This window comes from Gossypium arboreum, chromosome 12, assembly GCF_025698485.1.
Source record: "Gossypium arboreum isolate Shixiya-1 chromosome 12, ASM2569848v2, whole genome shotgun sequence".
Lineage (NCBI taxonomy): Eukaryota > Viridiplantae > Streptophyta > Magnoliopsida > Malvales > Malvaceae > Gossypium > Gossypium arboreum.
The window spans coordinates 24,089,776-24,114,113 of record NC_069081.1 but is presented as its reverse complement, the minus strand read 5'-3'; the positions used below and the strand labels follow the sequence as shown (position 1 = coordinate 24,114,113).

The 24,338-nt window shown below is 36.6% G+C and overlaps 1 non-coding gene across 1 annotated transcript; it reads left to right on the top strand.

The window, feature by feature from the left end:
- Positions 1-22,553: 22,553 nt before the first annotated feature.
- LOC128286196 (small nucleolar RNA R71) lies at positions 22,554-22,660 on the top strand. The gene has a single exon (XR_008276741.1). It is a non-coding gene; the product is annotated as a small nucleolar RNA R71 (small nucleolar RNA).
- The last annotated feature ends 1,678 nt before the right edge of the window (positions 22,661-24,338 follow it).

The window sequence follows — 24,338 nt, the reverse complement described above, 5'->3', positions numbered from 1 at the left end:
CCATTTCCACTCGGGTATCGTGATCGGCTGAAGTAATCCTGAAGGCACTTGATGTTCCGCTTTCACTTGTTGACATATTAAACATCTCAAACAAAGTCGAGATGTCTCGTTTTATACCATGCCACCAAACCGGCGTTTCAAATCGTTGTACATCTTCGTACTCCCGGGTGGATCGCCATTCGGCTACAATGGGCTTCGTTCAAGATTATCGAAATAAGTTCAATTCTTTGGAACACACAGACGACTCTGAACCTCAAACAATCGTCATCATCGATCTGAAACTCGATTCCTTGTTCGAACACACTCGACCGTTTTGCAACCAACTCATTGTCGACCTTCCGAGCTTCACAAATTTGATGTATCAACAATGGTTTGGCTTTCAATTCAGCTACTAACACGTTGTCGGATCGAGCGGACAAGTGCACATTCATCGCTCAGAAGCGAATAATGATTTACGACTCAAGGCATCCGCAACCACATTCGCCTTTCCGGGTGATAGTCAATGACCAGCTCATAATCCTTTAACAGCTCGAGCCAACGTCTTTGTCGCAGATTTAAGTCTCTTTGAGTCATCAAATATTTGAGACTTTTGTGATCCGAATACACATGGCACTTCTCACCAAATAAGTAATGTCGCCAAATCTTTAAGGCGAATACGATGGCAGCCAATTCGAGATCATGGGTCGAATAATTTTTCTCATGTGGCTTTAATTGCCTCGACGCATAGGCCACAACTCGACCTTCTTGCATCAATACATAACCTAACCCAAGTAGGGAGGCGTCACTATAGATGACAAACTCTTTGCCAGATTCGGGTTGCACTAGAATTGGGGCTTTAGTCAAATAAGTTTTCAGTTGATTGAAACTTTTCTGACATTTCTCCGACCATTCAAACCTTACGTCCTTTTGGAGTAGCTTCATCATTGGCGTGGCTATCGTTGAGAAACCTTTTACAAATCGTCGATAATAACCGGCCAGCCCCAAAAAGCTCCGAACCTCAGTAATATTTCTCGGAGGCTTCCAGTTAAGTATGGCTGAAATTTTGTTCGGTCGACTCGAATGCCCGATCACGAGATATCACATGCCCCAAGAAGCTAACCTCTCTTAACCGAACTCACACTTGCTGAACTTAGCATATAATTGCTTATCCCGTAGAATTTGCAAAGACTAACCTCGGTGTTCAAATGTTCGATCTCATTTCTTGAATAGACCAAGATGTCATCAATGAACACGACTACGAACCGATCCAAATATGGTCTCGAAGATCCGATTCATCAAATTCATAAATACCGCAGGGCATTAGTAAGCCCAAACGGCATCACTAGGAACTCGTAGTGACCATATCTCGCTCAAGGCGGTCTTGGGTACGTCCGAATCTCGAATTCATGAATCGATAATAGCCCGATCTCAAATCTATTTTCGAGAACACTAAGGCTCCTTCAGTTGATCGAACAAATCGTCGATCTGTGATAGCGGATATTTGTTCTTTATCGTCGCTTTATTAAGTCGACGATAGTCAATGCACAACCTCATGGTTCCATCCTTCTTTTCACAAACAACACCGGCGCACCCAAGGTGAAAAACTCGGACGAGCAAAACCTCTATCCACCAATTCTTGCAACCGAGCTTTCAACTCCTTTAATTACATTGGTGCCATACGATACGGAGCTATCGAAATTGGAGTGGTACCGGTACCAATTCGATGCCAAACTCTATTTCTCGAGCAGTGGTAAACCCGCAATTCTTGAGGAAAACATCCGGTATTCACAAACCACCGCACAGATTCGGGTTTCTTTTCGACTCCTTGTCATCGAGCACATACGCAAGGTACGCTTCGCACCCTTTTCTTACATATTTACGGGCCAACATTGCTGAAATTACACCGCAACCCTTTAAGTCCGTAGACTCAACCCGAATTATCTCGTTATTCGCGCACCTCGGATCGATAGTCTTGCTTTTGCAATTTACAACCGCATCGTGCATGGTCAACCAATCCAAACCAAGAATAACGTCGAATTAAATCGAACGGCAAAAGCATCAAGTCCGCCGGAAAACAAGAACCTCGAAATACTAGGGACTTTTCTTACACACTTTGTTGACAAGCACGTAATGACCCAAGGGGTTTGACACCGAATTACAAACTCGATGAGACTCAATAGGCAAAGTCTTCTTTGGATGCTAAGGTTTTGCATATATAAGAATGAGTAGAACCAAGGTCAATCAAAGCAATCACATTAGTATCGAAAAGAGTGAAAGTACCGTAATGACATCCGGTGAGGCAAAGATCCTCGCGTGGGGTATGGCATAAGTCCTAGCAGAGCACGAGCCTCGGGTCTTGTTGTAGCATCTCTCGACCCTCTCTAACCACCACTAGCATTGCCCGTATTTCTGGATGGCCTACTTGACGTTGGTAGCACCGGGTTTCCACTCGACTTACATTTTGTTCAAGTAACCTCGGGCAATCCTTGATAAAGTGGTCGGCCGATCCACACTTATAGCGAGGCGATCACGGAACCTCAGACTCCCGAATGCCATTTGCCACAATGTCGACACTCCATTCGATTTGACGATCATTCCCAACACCGAGACCGGTGCCTCGTATACCCACGGGGTCGATCACGATCTCGTCTAAAAGGCTGAAGCGCCTCTAGACCGGCTCACATCTTCTCGAAATCTCTTGATGCTGTTGAAGAGACTTTCACGAGGACCTTTTTCAAATTCTCCGGTTCCCACATCAACTTTTGATTCTCCTTTCTAAGCTCTTCGTCTTTACAAGCTCGCTCAACAAGTACTACGAACTCTCGTATTTCGAGAATGCCAACAAACATCCTTATATCATCATTCAGCCCATCCTCGAAGCATTTACACATAATAGCTTCAGACGAAACACATTCCCGAGCGTATCTACTGAGTCTAACAAATTTTCGCTCGTAGTCAGTAACGGACATAGAGCCTTGCTTAAGATCAAGAAATTCCTTTCGTTTTTGGTCGATGAATCTCTGACTGATATACTTCTTTCGGAACTCGGTTTGGAAAAACTCCCAAGTTACTTGCTCCCTAGGCACAACCGAAGTCAAAGTACTCCACCAATAGTAGGCGGAATCACGTAGCAAGGAGATAGTACACTTTAAGCACTCATCGGGTGTACAAGATAGCTCATCGAGCACCCGGATAGTGTTGTCCAACCAAAATTCAGCTTGCTCGGCATCGTCGTCATCCGTAGCTTTAAATTCAGTGGCCCCATGTTTTCAATCCTGTCGATTGGGGCTTACTTGACCTTATTTGGTCGATTCTTCGGAGGTATTGTAGGTGCGGGGTTGCGTTTGTCGGGAATGGAGGTTGTGGAACAGTAGTGTTAGTTCGAATGTATTGGTTAAACCAATCATTCATCACACTATAAAAGGCTTGCCTAGCCTCATCATTCGGATTGTTGGCCATAGGTTGAGAGTCCGCCGGCATTGTCCCTTGCGCGGAGCAGCGCCACACTCTCCACATCATCGGCTATTGCTCGGTTGGGATCGGGATCCATTGCTATAAACAAACACAAAGTCAAATTGTCGAAATCACCACACTATCAATTCATCATTTAATGGCATGTATAGCTAGACCCCAAACATATCACGGTAGTCCTAGAATCGACTAAACCGTAGCTCGATACCAATAAAATTGTAACACCCGAACCCGAGACCATCACCGTGTCGGACGCGAGGGTTAACGAGCTAAATCCTCTTAAAGCACCGAACCAATTTGGCATTTCCAGCATGTGCTGAAAACTGCATCACTGTCGCCTTAAAAATCATATCTCGAGTTTCAAAACTCGGAAACTGGTTCCGTAAAATTTCCCTGAATTTAGACTCATATATCCTTCCATGGATTTATTTCTAGAATTTTGGGTCGGGCCAATTGGTACATTTTATTAGTTAAAGTCACCCATATTATAGGGATCGACTGCTCTGACCTTCACGCGTTACAAATTGAATATCTCTCTGTACAGGGATTTAATACTGGTGCCGTTTGTTTTGAATGAAACTAGACTCAAAATGGAATCTGCACATATAAGGCATGACTTCTAATTCTTTCTGGATGATTTATAGTAAATTTTTAAAGTCGTGACAGGGGACCCAGAAACCGTTCTGGCCCTGTCTCACAATAACTTTAATAACTCTTAACATGTAACTTCTATGACCGTTTCGTTTCTTCCATATGAAAGTAGACTCATCAAGGTTCAATTACATAACTTATTCACTATTTAATACCATTCCTACAAATTTTGGTGATTTTTCAAAACCACACCACTGCTGCTGCCAGCATCTGTTTTCAAGGTAACCTTTACTAATTTCATGATTTCCACGATTCAATTGGCCCTTTTTGCATACATAGCACAAAGTGTGATCATGATTAACCATTCCAATGGCTAATCTTTTCAAAACAATTCCATACCCCATAATGTTCATCATACAAACAATTATAGAATCATACTAAAAACGTATATAAGCCATTTTCGCATGGCTATCCAAGCTTAGACAAAACCGAAAGGTACATGACTTCAACAATAGGGTAGTCCTATACATGCCATTTCAAAGTTCAACCAAAATTATACCAAAATGGAGGATTTGATAGTGTAGATGACTTCGACTTTAATGATCCCGGATCCGATCACTAACGAGCAAAATCTATAAAACAGAGAAACAAAGGAACGGAGTAAGCAATTTATGCTTAGTAAGTTTCGAGCCATAATTTACACACAACCAAAGCATAGCATTCAAGTAGCTAAACAATAATTCATATGCACAATTTCTCAATGACATGCTTACTTCACAATCCCAACTCTTATATTCATACACAAATAACGGCTTAGTTAAGGCCGATAACTCGTTTATCATTGGAGCAAATATTCATACGCACTTACTCCTAGTGTGCAAAGCACACACAACACATACCTTGTTGTTGGGAATTTCACAAGTGCATTAACTGAAAATTTTCCAGCAAGCTTATAATTTTCAAATCACATACCTTCGGAGTTTAACCGGATATAGCTACTCATTCAAACGCCTTCGGGACATAGCCCGGTTATGGTAACCCGCACAAATGCCTTCGGGACTTAACTCGGATATCACAACTTCGCACAATTGCCTTGGGCTTAGCCCGATATCATAGCTCGCACCATAGCCTTGGGCTTAGCCCGATATCACAACTCACACAATTGCCTTGAGCTTAGCCCGATATCAAAATTCGCACATTCATACACATCTTTGTTTCAATTTCATAACAAACTTTTATGCACAATTTACTTAATCAAGAATATCATTTCGCTCAATGGCCACATACAAGGGCACAATTTCGATTGCTTATTACTTTGTTCAATCGAATCAAAATCTAAGTTTCGATACTCGAAAACTTACCTTGGAGATTATCGAGCGCTTCCAACGGCTATTCAATCACCTTTTCTTTTCCTTTATTGGAGCTAGTTCCCTTTGCTCTTGAGCTTAATGTTAACAAATAAATTGATTTAATCGTTTTGAATATCAAAGGGAATCCAAGGTACTTAGCCCTTATAAGGCCGCACACACTTACATCCACATACTTAAGCTCAATAATTATAACATAGCATCAAGCACTCATATGGCCGATTATACTTAGTCATACTTGCACAAATCAACAATAAATTTGAGATTTTCACACCATATAAGTACTAGGCCGAATATACATGCAAGTTTCACAAACATTCTTCAACCATTTCTTCTTTAAACAAACATATTTATCATTTACTTCATAACCAAATCATCATGTGCAAACACATATACACATATAGGTGCAAGGTCAATTTCAAGGTGTTCATAACCATCCAAAACACAAATTTTAACTAACATGCAAGAAACATAAACCATGCTCATGAGCATGCCATGGCCGAATACCTCACACACCATACTCCTTTTAAATTTTTGGTCATGGTTAAACAAAGGACTCAATGCCCTACTCAAGAATACTAAAAGAAATTTCAAGAGTAGTCAATCCATCATTGCATGCATCATCATCAAGCTTCACATTTAGCATGCAATGGCTTTATCACAATATCAACTTTGACCAAATACCACTTCCATGGCATAACAAGGATTTGAACCATGGCTAACATGAACATCAAGTTGGCAACTAAAACATGCATGAATCTCATGACACAACCTCATACATACCTTAATCTTGATGCAAGTTTAGCCAAATCTCCTTCTAGATCTCTTCTAAACAAAGAAAATGAAGCAAAAATCTCTTCTTCCTCTTAGTATTTTCGGCCAAAATGGAGAGAACAAGGATGAACAAAATTTTTTGTTTTCTTTCTTAGTTGCACAGTAATGGGGGGATACTACACTCTCACACATTTTTTTGTTTCTCTTCCCACATCTAATTATTAATCATTTCTTTCATGCTCCATTAACAAAACATGTTTCAACATGTTTTCTTTGCCCATAAACCATGTCATGGCCGCCACCACCTATAAAGGGGGAATTTGACATGCAAGTCCATTGTTTTGCATGCATGCTTTAATTAGTCATCACACATTTCCTATCGTACTTTCAAAGTTCACTACTAAGTCCTTTCTAGTGGAATTCACCTTTATAACACTAAATCAATCATCAAAAATGTCACACATGAGCACACACATATTATAGGCATCAAAATAAATTTTAAATTATTTTTATGCCTCAGTTTTGTGGTCCCGAAACCACATTCCGACTAGGGTCAATTTTGGGCTGTCACATATTAGAAATTTCAAGATCTCACCGTTTGATGTCACCTAGTCTTCTGATCTATTTGAGACATAATTATTCCCGCCACCTTTATATCCCTTCACAAAAATCATGCATTTCCATCTTCTTCTTTCACTCTCTATAAACCCTTTTTCACTGTGCTGACTATTACACATACAAAGCAACCATTTTTATTTACTTTCTTTTCTCCAAGCTCATACTTTTACAATTTTAAACCATCTTCACTCCACAAAACAAAAAAAGTATGGCAAGAACGAGAGCATCAGTCAAGAAAGCCACCAAGCCTGTTGAAGAACACTCATCCTCTGCAACTATAGTTTGTGAGTCAGAATCCTCCATGCCAATGGAGAAAAAGGAACTAGTAACCTTTTTAATGAAAGAGGCCAAAGAACAATTTCAAAAAAACATGTTAAAGTGAAACTTCCACCTAGAATAGGGCATTCGCCTTTCACAACAGCAAGACTTGAGAAAACAAGTCTCTAGAACCATCTCTAAGTTGAAGTGGGAGACTTTTGGCGCGCATCCTGGAAGCAATTCTCCTTCATTGGTACGTTAGTTTTACACTAACCTTTATGACCATGAGTTGGAGTTTATCTTTGTTCAAGAAGGCTTAATCCCATAGGATGCTACAAAAATCAATGATCTGTACAATACTAAAGTGGATGTCGATGAACACTCCAAGGTTATTGAGGATATCACAGATAAAAAAAGGGACCTATTGGTGAAGGATTTATGTGTCGAAGGAGCATTGTGGGTGGGTTCACATCAAAAGAATTATACAATGCACCACCGCTTCTTGACACTATAAAGAAAAATCTAGTTTCATTTTGTCAACTGTAGGCTACTGCCCTCTACTCACAGCACCACAATCAAACTTGATAGAATTTTCCTGATATATTCAATTGTTAAGGGCAGAAAGATTGGTTTCGGCGTAATACTCCACCAAGTAATTGTTGACTGTGCCGCAAGGCAAACTAAAATTTTAGTTTTCCCATCGTTGGTGATGCTACTGTGCTAGCAGAAAGGGATCGTGCCCCGTGATGATGAAGAGGTCTTAGAAAATAAAGTTTCAACCAATGAAGTGTCAATTGAAAGAATGACTCGCGGCAAAGATACCCCAACAATGAAGGAGGCAGAGACCAGCAAGATAAGGAAGGGCAAAACCAAAGCAGAAAGTAAAGGAACAAACTTAACTGCAGAGACATCATTGTTGTGCAAAATGAAGGATATCGAGAAGTTGGCCAATTCCATTAGCAATAAGCAGATTAGGCTTGTCGCTACAATAGAAGATATGTATAGATCACAAAATTTATTCTACGCTTATACCAGGACCTATAACAACCCTATTGTAGCCATATTACGTCATTTAAGCCCAACCCCACTCCCGAATTTCAAGTGTTCCCACTGATAATCCGATAGTATGAACCTCCAAGGAAGATGACCTAGGGGGCTGAGATAGATCGGTGGAATCCCCTCCCATTCTACATGTCCGTGATGTTGAGAAAGAAGAAGACTCAAGGAACATTGAGAAGTGCATATGAAGGATTGATAGCTTGATCGAGGGTGACGTCATTGCTGGTCAAGAGGCGCCTGCTATTGAGGAGGACATTGTTGTGGAGAAGGAAGACGTCCATGTTGAAGTTGTGAATGAGAAGGCTGAGGAAGAAAATATTGCGACAGAAGCTGCTAGAAAAATCTGTTGAGGACATAGTCAATGTATCTGAGTTTGTGATGTAACTAATGATAACCTAAAGTGAGATAGAGCTAGACCGACGGAAGCTATAGAGATATCAAATGAGGAGCACCATAATTTATTGGCTATAGTGGTCTATACTGGACCACTTAAGGTGATCCCTCCTGTACAAGAAGTAGCCAATGATGCCAGGGTAGCGCTGGAAACTGAGGAGCAATTCGGGGAACATGTGAAGCCCCCCAAAAAAAGAAGAGAAAGTGCTCCAAAGACAAAAAATGAAAGAATGAGTAAAAAAAGAGAGGGAAGAAGAAACCTCGTGCAACCACATTGATGGTCGAGGAAAACTGAGTTAGCTTATTTTAAGTTTTAGCTGAAGTATTCATGCATTGCATGTAGTTGTAATTTTCATCTTGTTAGTGAACATTGTCGTTGTATTTGTATTGTCACTGCATTTTAATGTTATTGCATTGGGGACAATACAAACTTTAAGTTTGGGGAAATGCATATGGGGTTTGAAAATACACCCACATTTTAATTTTTTAATAAAACTACAAGGTTTATTTGTGGTTAATGCAAACGTGTTAACAATTTTTGTTACATTCGATGCTTAATTCTTAAATTATCTGAACTATCAATGAATGAGTTGAATAAATTTGACTGAATGTTGTATTTTCAATTCTTTGATGAATGATTTAGGTTGCATTAGTAATGGATGACTAGTAACTATAATGCTTGAGTTTGCGCAAGTGTACGCAGTTGTTAGCAAGTTTAAACTAAGTATCGAGTTATCATCTCCACAGGGATTATATTTGTGCTAAGTCAATTAATTTGTAAAATTATATTAACAATTTGATAAAAAAACAACAATATAATTGAGAAGTGATGATTAAAATATATTAAACTAAATGCAATGATCCTTGATGTGTATATTAAACTAAACGCAATGATCCCTGATGTGATTTACCCTAACATGAAACTGTATGAATGAAATAGATTTTAGCAGGATTAACACAATAAGCAACAATTATAACATAAATAAGCTAGGAAAATTACTTTAATTAAACTCAAATTATTATCAACATGCTTATCAATATTCGGAAAAACATTCCATGGCACATGATCTTTCATGAGTTTGGAAACAACATTAGGCCCTTTTGGAATCCTTTACTTAGTAAATATGCATTTTACTGATCCTTATTTACTAAGGGTTTCTTAGTATTTGTGTGAGGAAATAGGGACGTGTTAGGTTTGAAACAGTTTAATCACACAAATCTAAAAACTATGCATATAACATAGCCTGGTTAGGGTTGTTATCTAACCTACAACTTAATCGGGTTAGGATCTAAATTGAGCATGCACAGTTCAGTTATGTGTGCATTAGTCGTCATCTAGTTAGGATCGCTCAACTAATTTAGGTGCATTTCAATCACATATGAATGAAATACAAACTTGATTTTAATTGAAAAAATGATCGATTAAGGCACAAACATTATAAACATGAATCAAATAAATATTATTCAATCAAAATAATCATCCTAGCTTAAATAAAATTAAGCTATCATTGTTGTAAACAACAACAGTAAACACATAGCAAACATTCTTAATTAAGTTAAAGAAAAGAAAGATTAAACTCAAATCAAAGTGGTTGTCACCCAATACTCTGACTGACGAGGGCTCCTTCATTCCTTCGCTTCGCTCCTTTGTTGATGGCTCTCCGAGGTGGCCGACCAATGGCTCTTTAAGAGGCTAATTTGCTAAAAATATTTATGCAAAGATGATGATAGGCATGAGGGCTAAGAGAGTTGAGAGAGGAGAGAATAATGAATGAGTGAGGGATGATTGAGGGATGAGGGATGATTAGAAAAGTGAGAAATGGGGTCTTATTTATAGGTGAGGCAAGGGAGCTAGTTTGCTAAAAATAGGAGTGTCCATCTTTTGCAAATTCATCTAACCGTGGTGGGCCATGATTTGTGGAAATGTGGCTGATTTTTGCTTGATTTAAGTGCCACAACATCACCAGGATCAAGACTCGGTCAATTGCAAAGCTCCGGGTAAATCTCCAATTTCTTTAAATTTTCAAGAACCTTGTGTAATTAAACCAAAATTTGATTTATGAACATCCACATGCAGCCAAATTTTAGGTTGACTTGGTCCTTCATTTGGATAGTTTTTTAATCAACATAACACTCTCAGACCTGTCTAGCAATAGTAGATAATTTAGAGGACCAAAGAATGTAATTTAACCACTTTAATTAATTAATTTACTTAATTAATTAAAACCCAATTTATTAATGAAACATATTAAAATAAATTATTAAATACAACTTTATATTTTATTATTTAATTTAATCAGGCATGGTCCACTTTATAGCTTGAAAATATAATATGCTCAAATTAATATAAAAGAAGCCATTTTCGCATGAAAACTATATAATAAAGCATAAAATCACATTTTAATAATTTTCATGTCCCAATTTCATATTTTCATATATTTCATTAATTTATTAAGCAATTACTTGGTTTTAACAACAATTTTAAGTAAAAAGGTGACGAATTATATAGGAAGAATCCTATATATTTTTCAGTTTACACACCCCCAAACTTAAATCATTGCTCGTCTTAAGTAATGTTCATGCACAGCACAAGGTTTCGCTAAAACAAAATTGCTAAAAGTGTAAGCAGCATCAATCTTTGCCCCATAATCATATATTAATAAATTCATGCTCATAGATCTTTTTATTAACAAGTAAATCATACACAAACATTTTGAAAATTTTATACTAAGTTTCAAGATATGCCAACATGAATCTTAGTATGTATATATGTCACAGCCATAGATAATATTCTTCATTCAATATAATTTCTCCTCAATCAAGAAAAACAATCATAAGGCTTACTTATGATCTTCATATGTTGAACTTAGAACTTCCTCTCCACTAATGTAGGTGACATAATCATCAAATCAATAGGTCTTTTATAAGGTTGTAATGGGGCTCGGTTAAAGGTAGAGATTTTAAGAGATGGGACATTTCAGTTTCAAAATCTTAACCTTTAACTTTGTCTTGGATTTCTCGAAATATAGCCTTTTTTCTTTAAGTGAACCTTTGGAATACCCCAAACTTATTTTGAACTCATGCTCATACATTTTTTCATTGTGGAAACTAAGCAAACTTTTCTTCGCTCTTTTTTTTTTTAGCATGAACATGTACATCCTTTGAAAATTTCCTCAAATGTCATTTAACAAGACAACTTTAGTTAAGCCAGGTGCACAAAATTAGGATAACTTCAAAAGATGGAGATATGGCTTGTAATGTAGGTTCATTGCAATAAACAGGCCTTTAAGCTCAAAATTATAGTTTTAAGGGTCTAATATCATAAGGTGGCCTTGAAAAGGCTCAAACAATCCAAAGAAATAGTGCCTATATCATTTTAAATTTTTATGTCTCCTAGGATTTCGCCTCAAGAAAGTTACTAAGTCAATTCTAAAGATATAAACCTTCATGCATGTCTAATCTCAAAAGAAATTAAGTTTTCATGCCAAATATTACCTAAGACTAAGATCATACAATCATTCCATTCTTCATGATAACATACAATCACTCAGATAAAATCATCATTCATGCTCACATACAAGCTATCTCATTAACAATGAATTTCTCTAAACATTCATTTATTAAAACAAACTCATGAAATAAATGATTGAAACATACTTGAAAATTTTAAAAATTTTGAGCAATGATTTGCCTTACCCCCTTTAAAAAGAAGCAATGTCCTCATTGTAAGAACAAAGTAATGAATGAAAACTAAACACCAGGTAGGGTTAAAAAGAAAGAGAGGTGAGTCATTAAGACTGCTTAAATACCAAGTCTTTCCTCATAATCCAATCCTAGACATGTTCATTCCCATTACCACATCACTTAGTCTTTTTCTTTTTAAAGACGCATTTATTCATGCTTGCTATGTTTTATTTTCCAAAAATTAAATCCTAGTTACTAAAGAAACAAATTCCTAAATACCTAAAATAAATGAATAAAAAGACAAGAATCCTCCATTTTATTTTTCTAACTCATTCCCTATGTCTTCTTCAGCTCATTCTCCGCTTGTATAATCAGTATCTTTCGTCCATGTCTCAAAGATAGCATCTGGGAACTCAGGAACAAAAGTGTTAGAGATATTCTTAAAAGGATTTCGAATCAAATCATCTCTAATTTTTGCATATTTCCAGTAAGTTTGTTGTTAATTATGCATGAACTTGCACATATCCATCAACATTGACAACTCCAATTTCCTTGAAGTACTTGCAAAAGTTGGCATGGGAGTTGTATATTCAAGTTCAACACTTAGCTTGACTGTTTCTTCTTTTAGCTCAACCCTTGGTTTAGGGTTTTCAGATCCTTCAACTAGTTTGGGACTGTTTGGTTCCTTATCAGATTCTTCTTCTGTAGTGGCTGTAACTGATTCAATTTCAGTTTCATTTGTTGACTCCTCAGTATCTGGCTCAGTTGGTTCTTCTTTCTCACTTTGATTCAGCTCATGTACCATCTCTACTAACCTTTCAAGATCATGACTTGTAATGCACCCTTGGACATATTACCCCTTCAAATTCATTTTTGTTTTAACACAGGCCCTTAAGTAAAGTGAATTGATTAATGATGGGAAATAAGCACTTCCTCTCTTCTTTTTAGAACAGTCATAAATCTCCTTGAGAATAATTTTCCCAACATTAATGGACTTTTTGTCAAGATGGCATATAACAAGAGCATTCGTTCCATCGAGATGGTGGAACTATATGAGATAGGCATAAAACTATAGCAAGCAAAATAAAACCATACCTTTGCTATTGGTTTTAGGTATTCCCTTCGGCAAGAATGGCTTCCATACTTTCTTATAATCCATTGGGATCTCGGATTTGTCACAACATCAAGTACTTGTTGAAGAAAATCCCAATTTATGTTGTTCATCATAGGGTAGTACTCATCATCTTCTCCAACATCAGGTAAGTTAAACAAATCATTGATGGACTTAAAAGTAAGATGTACCTTTTTCTTCCGAACGATGACCGCAGTAGCATCTTGTGTGGTCAAACTTGCATAGAACTCTCGAACTAGTTTATCATCAGGAAGCGAACAAGCATCACAAAATCGTTCCCACTTGAGAGCATTGATTGTCTTTTTAATTGGCACAGGGACAACCATCAAATCATTACTCTTCAAGTTAAAACCTTTTTCTGGCATCATAGGTTGATGCATGAAAATTGAATCAAATCTCTCTTTCACTTTTTTATGGATCACAATTGGGTTTTCAAGAGTAGTCTTTGACGATTTAGTTCTTTTACGAGACATGGTATTTTCCCAAAAATTCGGTGACGTTATGCTTACAGGGGATAAATAGAAATTGGCAAGTGGGTAGGATCTGCTTCGGCGAACCTTGCGACGGTGAAGAGGTTGCAGCAGCAAAAGCAGTGTATGGCAGTAGTGGTGGTGTGCAGTGACGATAGCGGCTATGTGTGGCAGCGACGTTAATGCTTCAGCGATTTCTTTGCAGCGGTTATAAGAAATTTGATAAAAGGGAAGGAGAATTAGGGTTTCTTTCGGGATTTGAGGTTAATGGCACAAAGGAAAAGTTTAAAGATTTTTGGGTTTTAAGCAAATAACTTTGAGGGATATGAAAAATAGTAGAATGAAGAGGGGTTTATACAGGGAAAAATTAGGGCAACATGTAGCAAAAACTTAGCTACATTAGGGTTGCTTAGGCGGCAAGCAATGGAAGTGGTGGCAATAGGTGTAGAGTTTTCCCTATTTGTGTTGTCTTGGGCCTTAAATTCAGATTGTATCTTACTAAAAAAACTGATTAGTACTTGGGTCAAATTTGACCCCCTTTATTAACATAAAAATTTAAAATTTAAACAAAACAAATGAAACTAAAAATTTTAAATCTTAATTAGAAAATTTTTCTCAATAAATTATATTAAATTAATTCCCAAGAAAGGTTAGAGGGGTCATAGTGGTGCTGCTTAAGTTCCAATCTCCTTAGATAGAATTAATTAAATGTACTAAATTAAGAAAATAAATCCTAATTATTTATTTATTTACAAAACAAGTTTATGAAAAATCAAGGGTCTTTTAATTTGAACGAGGATTCAACTCGCTCAACGTCACCATCCCAATAATGTTTGAGATGTTGACCATTGACTTTAAACTTACCTCCGTAATTGTCATATAATTCAACATCTCTATAATGATAAACACGATAGATAGTATAAGGTCCTTTCCATCGGGATTTTAGCTTCTCAGGAAATAACTTCAACCTTGAATTAAACAACAAAACCTTCTGACCTTCTTTAAACTCGCGAGGTCGTATATGACTATCATGCCATCTTTTTTTATTTTTCTTTATACATTTTGGCATTCTCATAGGAAAACAACCTCAGCTCTTCCAACTCATCCAATTGTAATATCCTTCTCTCATTAGCTTGCTTAGGATCAAAATTCAGCTTCTTCAAAGCCCAGTGAGCTCTATTCTCCAACTCTAATGGCAAATGACATGCCTTCTCAAAAACCTACCGATAAGGAGTCATTCCTAGCAATGTTTTAAATGCTGTTCGATATGCCCATAATGCATCATTGAGCCTTCGAGACCAATCTTTTTTGCTGGGGCGTATTACCTTTTCAAGGATACTTTTGATTTCACAGTTCAATCTTTCAACTTGCCCATTGGACTGAGGGTGATAAGCAGTATCAATCTTGTGCTTCACAACATATTTGTCAAGCAACCACTTAAACCACTTGTGTAATAGTCCAGTTTAGACCCTAGTCGGAATAGTAGTTTTGGGACCACAAATCTGAGTTAGAAAATTATTTAAATATTATTTTCTGTGATTATAATATGTGAATTGACATGTGTGAAAGTTTCGTATGAAAATTTAATCATTTGTGTGCTTAATTTGATAAAAGGACTAAATCGCGTAAAATGAAAAAGTGGCCTTCTATTTGTTAAAGTGCTAGTTTGCTATGTTTTATTAAATGTGGGGTCCTTATATTGTTATTTAACCATTAGCTTAATGTATGGACATAAATGGCCTTATGTTTATTGATTAAATGGTTTTATAACAAAGGGTAAAATTGGTATTTAGTTAATATGATAATTAAAATAAAAAAAAAGCTTAAAATTTGGTTCATTATTCATCATATGGTTGATTATATCAAAGAAAATAAAATAAAAAGAGTTTTTTAGGGTTCGACACTTCTAATCTTTAATTAAGGTATGTTTTTGATCGGTTTTTCATAATTTCTACATTTTATTGATTGTTGCTTAGTGTTCTATCAAGCCCAAGTCTCAATTTATGATTTTCTTGATGATTTTGAAATATTTCATTGATGAAATTGTGAGCTTTGTGATGTTAGATGTTGGAAAATAAAATATATGTGTTGGATTGATATATTCTGTATTTGAATTTTTGATGAATTTGAGTAATTTGGACTTAATTGTGAAATTTGTAAATTGAGGGACTAAAATGTGAAATAAATGAAACATATGGGCTTATATGAACACTATGAGAATTCAGCCTAACACGGGTATATGCAAATTTTGTGTATTTTGTGATTTTTGTGGTTAGGGATTAAATTGTTAAAATGTGAAATTGTGAAGGCTAATTTGTAAAATGTGTGTGTTTGTGGATTGATTTGAATGAGTTGGTGAATAAAATGCAATTAGACCCAAAAGTTATTTGGGCTGGACGGCAAAGGTATGAAATCAGTAGAAAATTTGATAAATTAAGGGTAAAATTGAAATATTGCAAAATTAACTAAATAAAGCTAGGACTAAATAGGAAATATCTAGATTTCTCTTCATTTCTCTTCAATTCCAGCAGCTAAAAACGCAATAGGAGGGTTCTCTAAGCTGATATTTCATAATTTTTGCACCAAGTGAGTTAATCCTTGCCTTTTTCTTGTAATTTTTGTGTTTCTAAGACTTTTACAACTAGGTCCTACTATTAAATTCATTAGTTTTTGATTTCATGGATGAAATTGAAAGTCACCATGGTTGAGTGCTGTAATTTTATGATGAAATAGAATTAAATTAAAGCTTTAATTTGTTTATGAGATGATTTTATTAGGTAATTTCAATAGAAATTGATTTTTAGGACCTAATTGTGAAAATGCTTGGAATTAAAGTCTATTGCTGAAATTCTGATTCCTAAAGGTTGTAAACTAGTTTAAGGTGATAGAATAAAATGTTAGTTGAGAAAAATTAGCTCAATTGAGAGACTAATTGAGTAGGGACGAAATTATCATTTATTAAAAGCTTAGGGGAAAAATGGTAATAAACAGCTAAATTTATATAGATCAAGAACTAAAGAAAATGGAATTTGATCGGGGAAAATCGAAAGTCATCGAGTAGCTGATTCTATCTATCCGAATCCGTACGAGGTAAGTCTATAGAAAAATAAATGTGTTTTGAATTGAATTACTATCGATTATATGCTATTGTACTATGATGAATGAATATATGAGTTGAGAAAATTGAGACATCCGAGAAAGTATCGACAAAGTTTCGACGTCCGAAAAGCCCTGTACGGACCTTAGGAATAATTAGGATACATATGTCATGACATAAGATCCGATATGTGTTATCGTGTAAGACCACGTTTGGAACGTTGGCATCGACTTATGATTTACATGTAAGACCACGTCTGGGATGTTGGCATCTTATTTGATTTCATGTAAGACCCTGCCTAGGACAGTGGTATCGATATTTGATTACATGTAAGACCACGTCTGGGATGTTGGCATTGTATGAGCTTTTAGAGCTATCCATGTATCCTTATGATTCTGAATGGTTCAACAGGCATTCTGAGATAATAGATGACTATGTGAATTTGTATCCGACTCAGGTACGTTTGAATTGTATAGCACATTTGAGAATGAAAGGTAAGTATATGTACCTTGCTGAATATATTATATAAGTATGAGTTGCTATGAGAATGAGTTATATGTGTATGTGAATCATGTTCAAATGAAATATAAGAGATATATGGCTAACTGAATGTGTTTTGCCTTAAATTATATGAACGAATTGATGTTATTTGATAAGTTTATTTGTATATGGCTTACTAAGCTTTTGAAAGCTTTTGTATATGGCGTACTAAGCTTTTGAAAGCTTACTTTTTTTGCGTTTGCATTGCTTTATAGATATCGTAGCTATCAGGAGCTCGGTGATCATAAATGATTGTCACCACACTATAGAACTTAATACGTGATATTCGTGATAGGTTTTAAATATTTATAATGAATCGTTCTTGAAACTAACTATTATCACGATGAAGGAAAGTGTACCTATCAAACAGTAGTTTCACATCCTCACTAAAGATTCACTCAAATCATTCAAGGTGTTTAAGGACAATAAATGAAGCACTCAATAGTCAATAATGAAAAGTGATTACGGCTTGCATGAAAATCAAATCTCCACCACTATAAATTGACATGAAACATCAATCAAAAGGTCTTTAGAGGGTTGTAACGTGGCTTTGGTTAGAGGGTGTGGTCACAAGTTGAAAGAAAGGGTTAGAATCGAGATTGAATTGAAAAATTGCCTAACTAGAAAAATGACTAGTCATCAATTGCGTACAACAGAGCTTTTTCTCAGAATATCAAATTTAACTTTTTTAGTTTAGAAGATCACAACTACTAGTATGTAAACATGTATTTTTTTAAGCAAGAACAAGTCAAATTACAAAATAGAATAAAACATATCTAACCACTATTCCAACTCAAATCTCGACAAAAATAGGGATCAAATTAATTTAGGGGATTTCAACAATAATGAGTTATGGGTTAATATTGAGGGTAAATCAATGAATAGGTTGTTAGGCTCAAGGGGGTTCACTAAGGGTTATTTGTGAAGGTAGGCTTTTATGGAGTGAGTGGGTTAAACCTAAGTGCCTTTCTCATTTTGACATATCAAATCAAATGGTGTGGCCTTGACATACATAATCAAGCAAGTTCTAGAATAACAATTTCTAGAATAACAATTCGATACTGATGCACTCATAATGAAAGTGAGCATTAAAGAAATAATAAATGCTCTAACGGCTCAAGATCTCACAAAAATTATGGCTTTTTTTTATGTTTAAACTTGTGAATTTTAATTCAAGATAATACCTAAACTTAGGGAAACAACCTAAAATTTTAAATTCTTAAAAATCAACTTATCATGCTTAATTCCCTAATGTCTTAAATTTTAAACAATCAATGCATAAATGCCTATGTTTTAATTCAAGACATATCAATAAACATTATAGACTAATTGGAATTCATTCTAATAATGATATAAGAAGATCACATGAGAATAAAACAAAATTCAGGGATTTTTTTTTATATAAAAGACCCCCCACACTTAATATGTACATTGCCCTCAATGTACAAAGATAGATATAATGAAAAAGATAGATTCATAATCATAAGATAGGGAGAGAAGTGAAACTTCCTGAATGATGAATGAATTTCCTTGAACTGGAGTTTTGGAGAATAATCGGCATGAGGGTGGAGGAGGATACTCTGGTGGTGGTAGAGGTTCATTAGTCCATAAGTCTTGCACCAAAAGAGTATTATATCTGGTGGCAGCTATGGTTGTGGTCAAGTAAGACATGGCAGTTGTGGAGAACCTTTCTCGGTGGAGTTTTTAGTTCCTGTGCGATGATGAGCTTAGGAGCTCTTTATAACTAATAAAAACAAGCTATGCAGTGGCCCACTTCTAAGGGTTGGGCCCGTAGAATTTGGAAAAGTTCTTCTTGGGGCCCAATGGGGAACTGTTGGAAAGGGTGACGAATTTTTATGGTAGAACCCGAGGAAGATGACGCTCCCTTCGTTTTCTTCAAAGTAGGGACGGCGACTTTCTTTCCTCATAAAGATGACATGGTATACCTACAAGAAAAACCATTATTCCGTTTCGATGATTGGGTAAGGTAAAATGGAAACAAATTCAACAAGGAAAAGGTCATAAATAATTTCAGGCACAACTACTAACACTAACAGACCTAGCCAAAATAATAAATTTTATGGCATAATGTCGTGGTATTAGTATGAAAATCAAAATGGAAAAGAGCTTGATGGAAATATAAAAGTATGAATGTGTCACGATGCATGGATTATAATGGAAAAGAATAATAAGCAAGTGAATATTGACTTAGAATACGTAAATGGGGCTTAAGAAATCATGAAGTAATAAAGAAAAACGTCACATGAAATAAATGGTAGCTAATCTAACAATGGGATTTGAATGATAGAAAAATGGAAATAGTATGGGATAAATGAAGATTAACATGGTAATTAGCATTAGAACTAAGTAAAATAAAAGAGAAAAAAGTAAACAAGCGCTAAAAAGATGAGAATGGGCGTCGAAAATGGAGTTGGAGGCAGCGCAGGAAGGCCGTGTGGACTTGCAGCGGCTAGGGTTAGGGATTTTGGGTGAAGAAGATGATGAATAGTAAAGGGTATTTATAGATTTGGGGACACACGGCCAGAGGACACACCCGTGTTCCCTAATTTTTTTCCCGTGTGATTCATGAATTTTGAATTTGGGCGCGTCTGACTTTTGGCCCATGCCTATGCTCTTTGGGAGTGTGGATGCACACGGCCATGTCGCACAGCCATGTCTGTCTTCGCTCACTTCTCCAACGCCCATGTATGTAGGCCTACGCCTGTGTTAATCTGACAGGTTTGCCCACGGTTGCTCGGCACGGGTGTGTCGCACGTCCGTGTTAATTTGTCAGGTTTGGCCACTGTTTCCAGGCACGGGCGTGTCGCACGCTCGTGTTGTTTTGGCAGGTTCGTCCACGACTATGTCGCACAGTCGTGGCGATTTATCGTAGCCCGTGCTGTAAAAAATCTTTGCCCTGTTTCCACGCGGTCCTAAGCACACCCGTGTGCTTGGCCGTGTCTGTGTGGTAAACCTGTATTCAAGAGCTCTGTTAGTAAGTTAGGTGTTAAACGCTAAAATTTAAAGAAGTTAATACAGTTAGTGCTCGAGTTGCCTCTCGAGAAGCACTTATTTTTAGTCTAAGCTCGACTTACCTCTCCATTGAATGGTCATGGTGGTTCGAGGAGTTTATACTCCTCATTCCTGCTATGAATCTCATCAAAATAAGGTTTTAGGTGGGTATTTTTTACCCTAAAAGTGCCGAACTTGGGATGACTTACCTCGACTGTACCGAATAGGAAAATGCTAAGTACCGTAAGAGGAATTTCTTCATTCGGTTTAGCAGTGACAATGTGAGGATCTGTGGCATCTAATAAAACTTTATCTCCAACCTTAAGTTGATTTGGAAAGGTATTAAGCTTGTTCTGGTGTAGTTTTGGTTTATCGTGTGTTCTCGGTTTATGTGTCCGCCATTTATCTAGCTCCTCGATTTGTAGCCTTCGTTCTTCATGAATAGGTCCTATACTATTGCTTGAAAATGGCTCATGTACTTCCTTCAAACTTATTTCCTGCAAAGTAGGTTGAACCATATTGTCAGTTTTAGTAGAATGGTTTAGACAATCACCTTCAATTTTCGATGTGTTGCCGAAATTGCGAGCGTGAAGGGTGATTGTTTCGTCTCCCACATGAAATGTGAACTCACCTGTGCCAACATCAATAATAGTTCTAGAAGTTGCTAAAAAGGGTCTTCCTAAAATCAAATGAGTGTTGCTATCCTCTTCTATGTCTAGAACAACGAAGTCAACGGGATATATAAATTTATCGATTTTAACTAGCACATCTTCTAAGGCATCCTAGTCTGTTTTATCTTATAGTTTGTTTTAACTAGCACCCCTAGGAAATCTTATACTTTTATCTGGTAATTGAATGCTCATCCTAGTCTATTTGGGTTTCCCAAGACCTAGTTGTTTAAACATATTATAAGGCATGACGTTAATACTAGCCCCTAAATCAGCTAATGCATTATTAACATCTAAACTACCAATTAAGCAAGGAATTGTAAAACTCATTGGATCTTTCAAGTTGCTGGGTAGTTTATTCTGTAGAATAGCTGAGCAAACTGCGTTTAGTTTAACATACAAAGCCTCGTCCAACTTCCGCTTATTTACTAAAAGCTCCTTTAAAAATTTCATTGCGTTTGGCATTTGCGATAGGGCTTCAATAAACAGTAAGTTAATATGTAATTTTTTTAAGAGTTAAGGAATTTATCAAATTGTTCGTCTGAGCGGGCTTTCCTTGTCGCATTGGGGTATGGCACATGAGGTTTGTATTTTGTACATACCGGTTTCTGCTTATTGTGGTCTACCTCACCTTTACCTTTGCTTATCTCAGTTTCTTGCCTTGGTTCTGGTTCAGGTGTGACTAACCCTTCCTTATCTTGACTAGTAATCGTGTTGAGTTGCTCCCTTGGGTTAGATTCAGTGTTGCTTGGCAAGCTACCTTGTGGTCGTTCAGAAATTAACTTAGCGAGCTGTCCAATCTGAGTTTCGAGCCCTTGGATTGATCCTTATTGATTTTTGAGTTCTATCTCAGTATTCTGAAAACAAGTTTCTAACACCGAGATGAATTTGGTTAGCATCACTTCAAGGTTCGGCTTCTTTTCCTATTAGTAGGGTGGTTGTTGGAAGCCTGGAGGCCGTCTCTGATTTCCTTGGCCTCCCCATGAAAAATTTGGGTGGTTCCTCCAACCTGCATTGTAAGTATTGCTATATGGGTTATTTTGGGATCTAGAGTTATTGTTACCCATATATTGGACTTGTTCCTCCTCGATGCTAGGGTTGAAGGGTTGATATTCTGTGCATGCTCCTCCTCCATTCGAAACGCACCTCATCACTGGATGTACCAGAGTAGAACCACACAAACCATCAATCTTTTTATTTAAGAGTTCTACTTGGTTAGATAGCATAGTAACCACGTCCAGGTTGAAAACACCGGCTGCTTTCGTCGGCTTTGTTCTCATAACTTGCCACTAATATTTATTCAGTGACATCTCCTCAATAAATTCGTAAGCCACCTCAGGTATCTTATTATTGATAGTTCCTCCAGCGGCTGCATCAATCATCTGCCGAGTCGAAGGATTCAGGCCATTATGGAACATTTGAACATGTAGCCAAAGCGGTAACCCATGGTGAGGGCACCTTCTCAAAAGGTCCTTGTATCTCCCCCATGCATCGTAGAATGTTTCTAAATCCATCTGCACAAAAGAAGAGATATCATTACGTAATTTGGCTATTTTAGCCGGTGGAAAATATTTTAATAAAAAATTTTCGGTCATTTGTTCCCAAGTAGTGATTGACCCTCGTGGTAACGAGTTCAGCCATTGTTTAGCTTTATTTCTTAACAAAAAGGGAAACAACCAAAAGTGAATAGGAATGGTGAAATCAGAAATGCCATTAATTTTAAAGGTATCGCAAAATTCTAGGAAATTTGCCAAATGAGCATTGGATCCTCGTCCTGCAAACCATCAAACTGAACAAACTGTTGTATCATTTGAATTGTGTTAGGTTTCAGTTCAAAATTATTTGTAGCAATAGCCGGTCTAACTATACTTGACTCAGTTCCTGTTAAATTAGATTTAGCATAATCATACATAGTGTACCAAGCAGGATTTTGATTAACAACAATTGCAGGAGGTAGCGGATTTTCTTGGTTTTCAGCCATCTCCTCGGTTGTGGTTTGAATATTGTCCTCTTGCTCGTTCTCTGTGTATCTTAAGCTTCACCTTATTTCTCTTTGGTTTCTACGAACTGTGTGATCGATCTCACTGTCAAAAAGTAATGGTCTTGATAGGTTTCTTCTAGTTATAAACTATAAAAACCTGTCAGAAAAAGGGAAAAAGAAGAATTAGTAATAAAAATTAGAATAAAATTTAAATTGCAATAAAAGTAAATGGCTAAAGTAATAAAAATCGAATGTTCCTAATATCTTAATTCCCCGGCAATGACGCCAAAAACTTGATATGTGATATTCATGACAGGTTTTAAATATTTATAATGAATCGTTCTTGAAACTAACTATTATCACGATGAAGGCAAGTGTACCTATCGAACAGTAGCATGGCTTTAGCAAGACCGAATTGTCGAACCCAAAGGAACTAAAAGTACTAGTAATGATTGTTTTTTTATTATCTAGCCTAAGAATATGGGGTTTGTTTTAACTAACTAATTAACTAAAGTAAGAATTCACAGAAAATAGAATTGGGGAATTACTTTTGGAAAAACGATTGAATTAAGACAATACCTAAGGAAAAATCCACCTAGACTTCACTTGTTATTTGACTCTGAATCGGATGATTTATTTATTTGACTTGATCTGTAGAAATCCCCAAGTTATATTATTATCCCTCTCGAGACTAACAACGTCTAACCCTAGGTTAAATAACTGAAATCTCTTTCTAATTAACTCCATAAGGTTGCATTAACTCGATCTATAGATCTCCTTTCACCCTAATCCGGCAAAATCTTGTCACCCTATCTCTAGGCGCGCAATCAACTCCGCTTAATTATGACAAATGTACTCTTAGACAGGGTCTATTCCTCCTCTGAATAAAAGCATAACTTGAATCAATATCCTAGAATATCAAATCAAGAATTAAGAACACATAATTAAGAACAAGTTAAATATTTATCATACAATTCAGATAATAATAACAAGATCTGTCTTAGGTTTCATTCCCCTTAGGTATTTAAGGGTTTTAGTTCATAACTAAAAAGGTAAACATCTCAAAAGAATAATGAATACAAAACATAAATAAAAACCCAAAACTCTTGAAGGGAAACTGAGGGGAGATCTTCAGTCTTGATGATGAATCCGGCTTCTGAGATGGATCAATCGATTTTCCTTGAGCAGTTCCCTACTTCCTTCCCTATGTCCCCCCTTCTTCTCCTCTTCTAGGGTGTATTTAT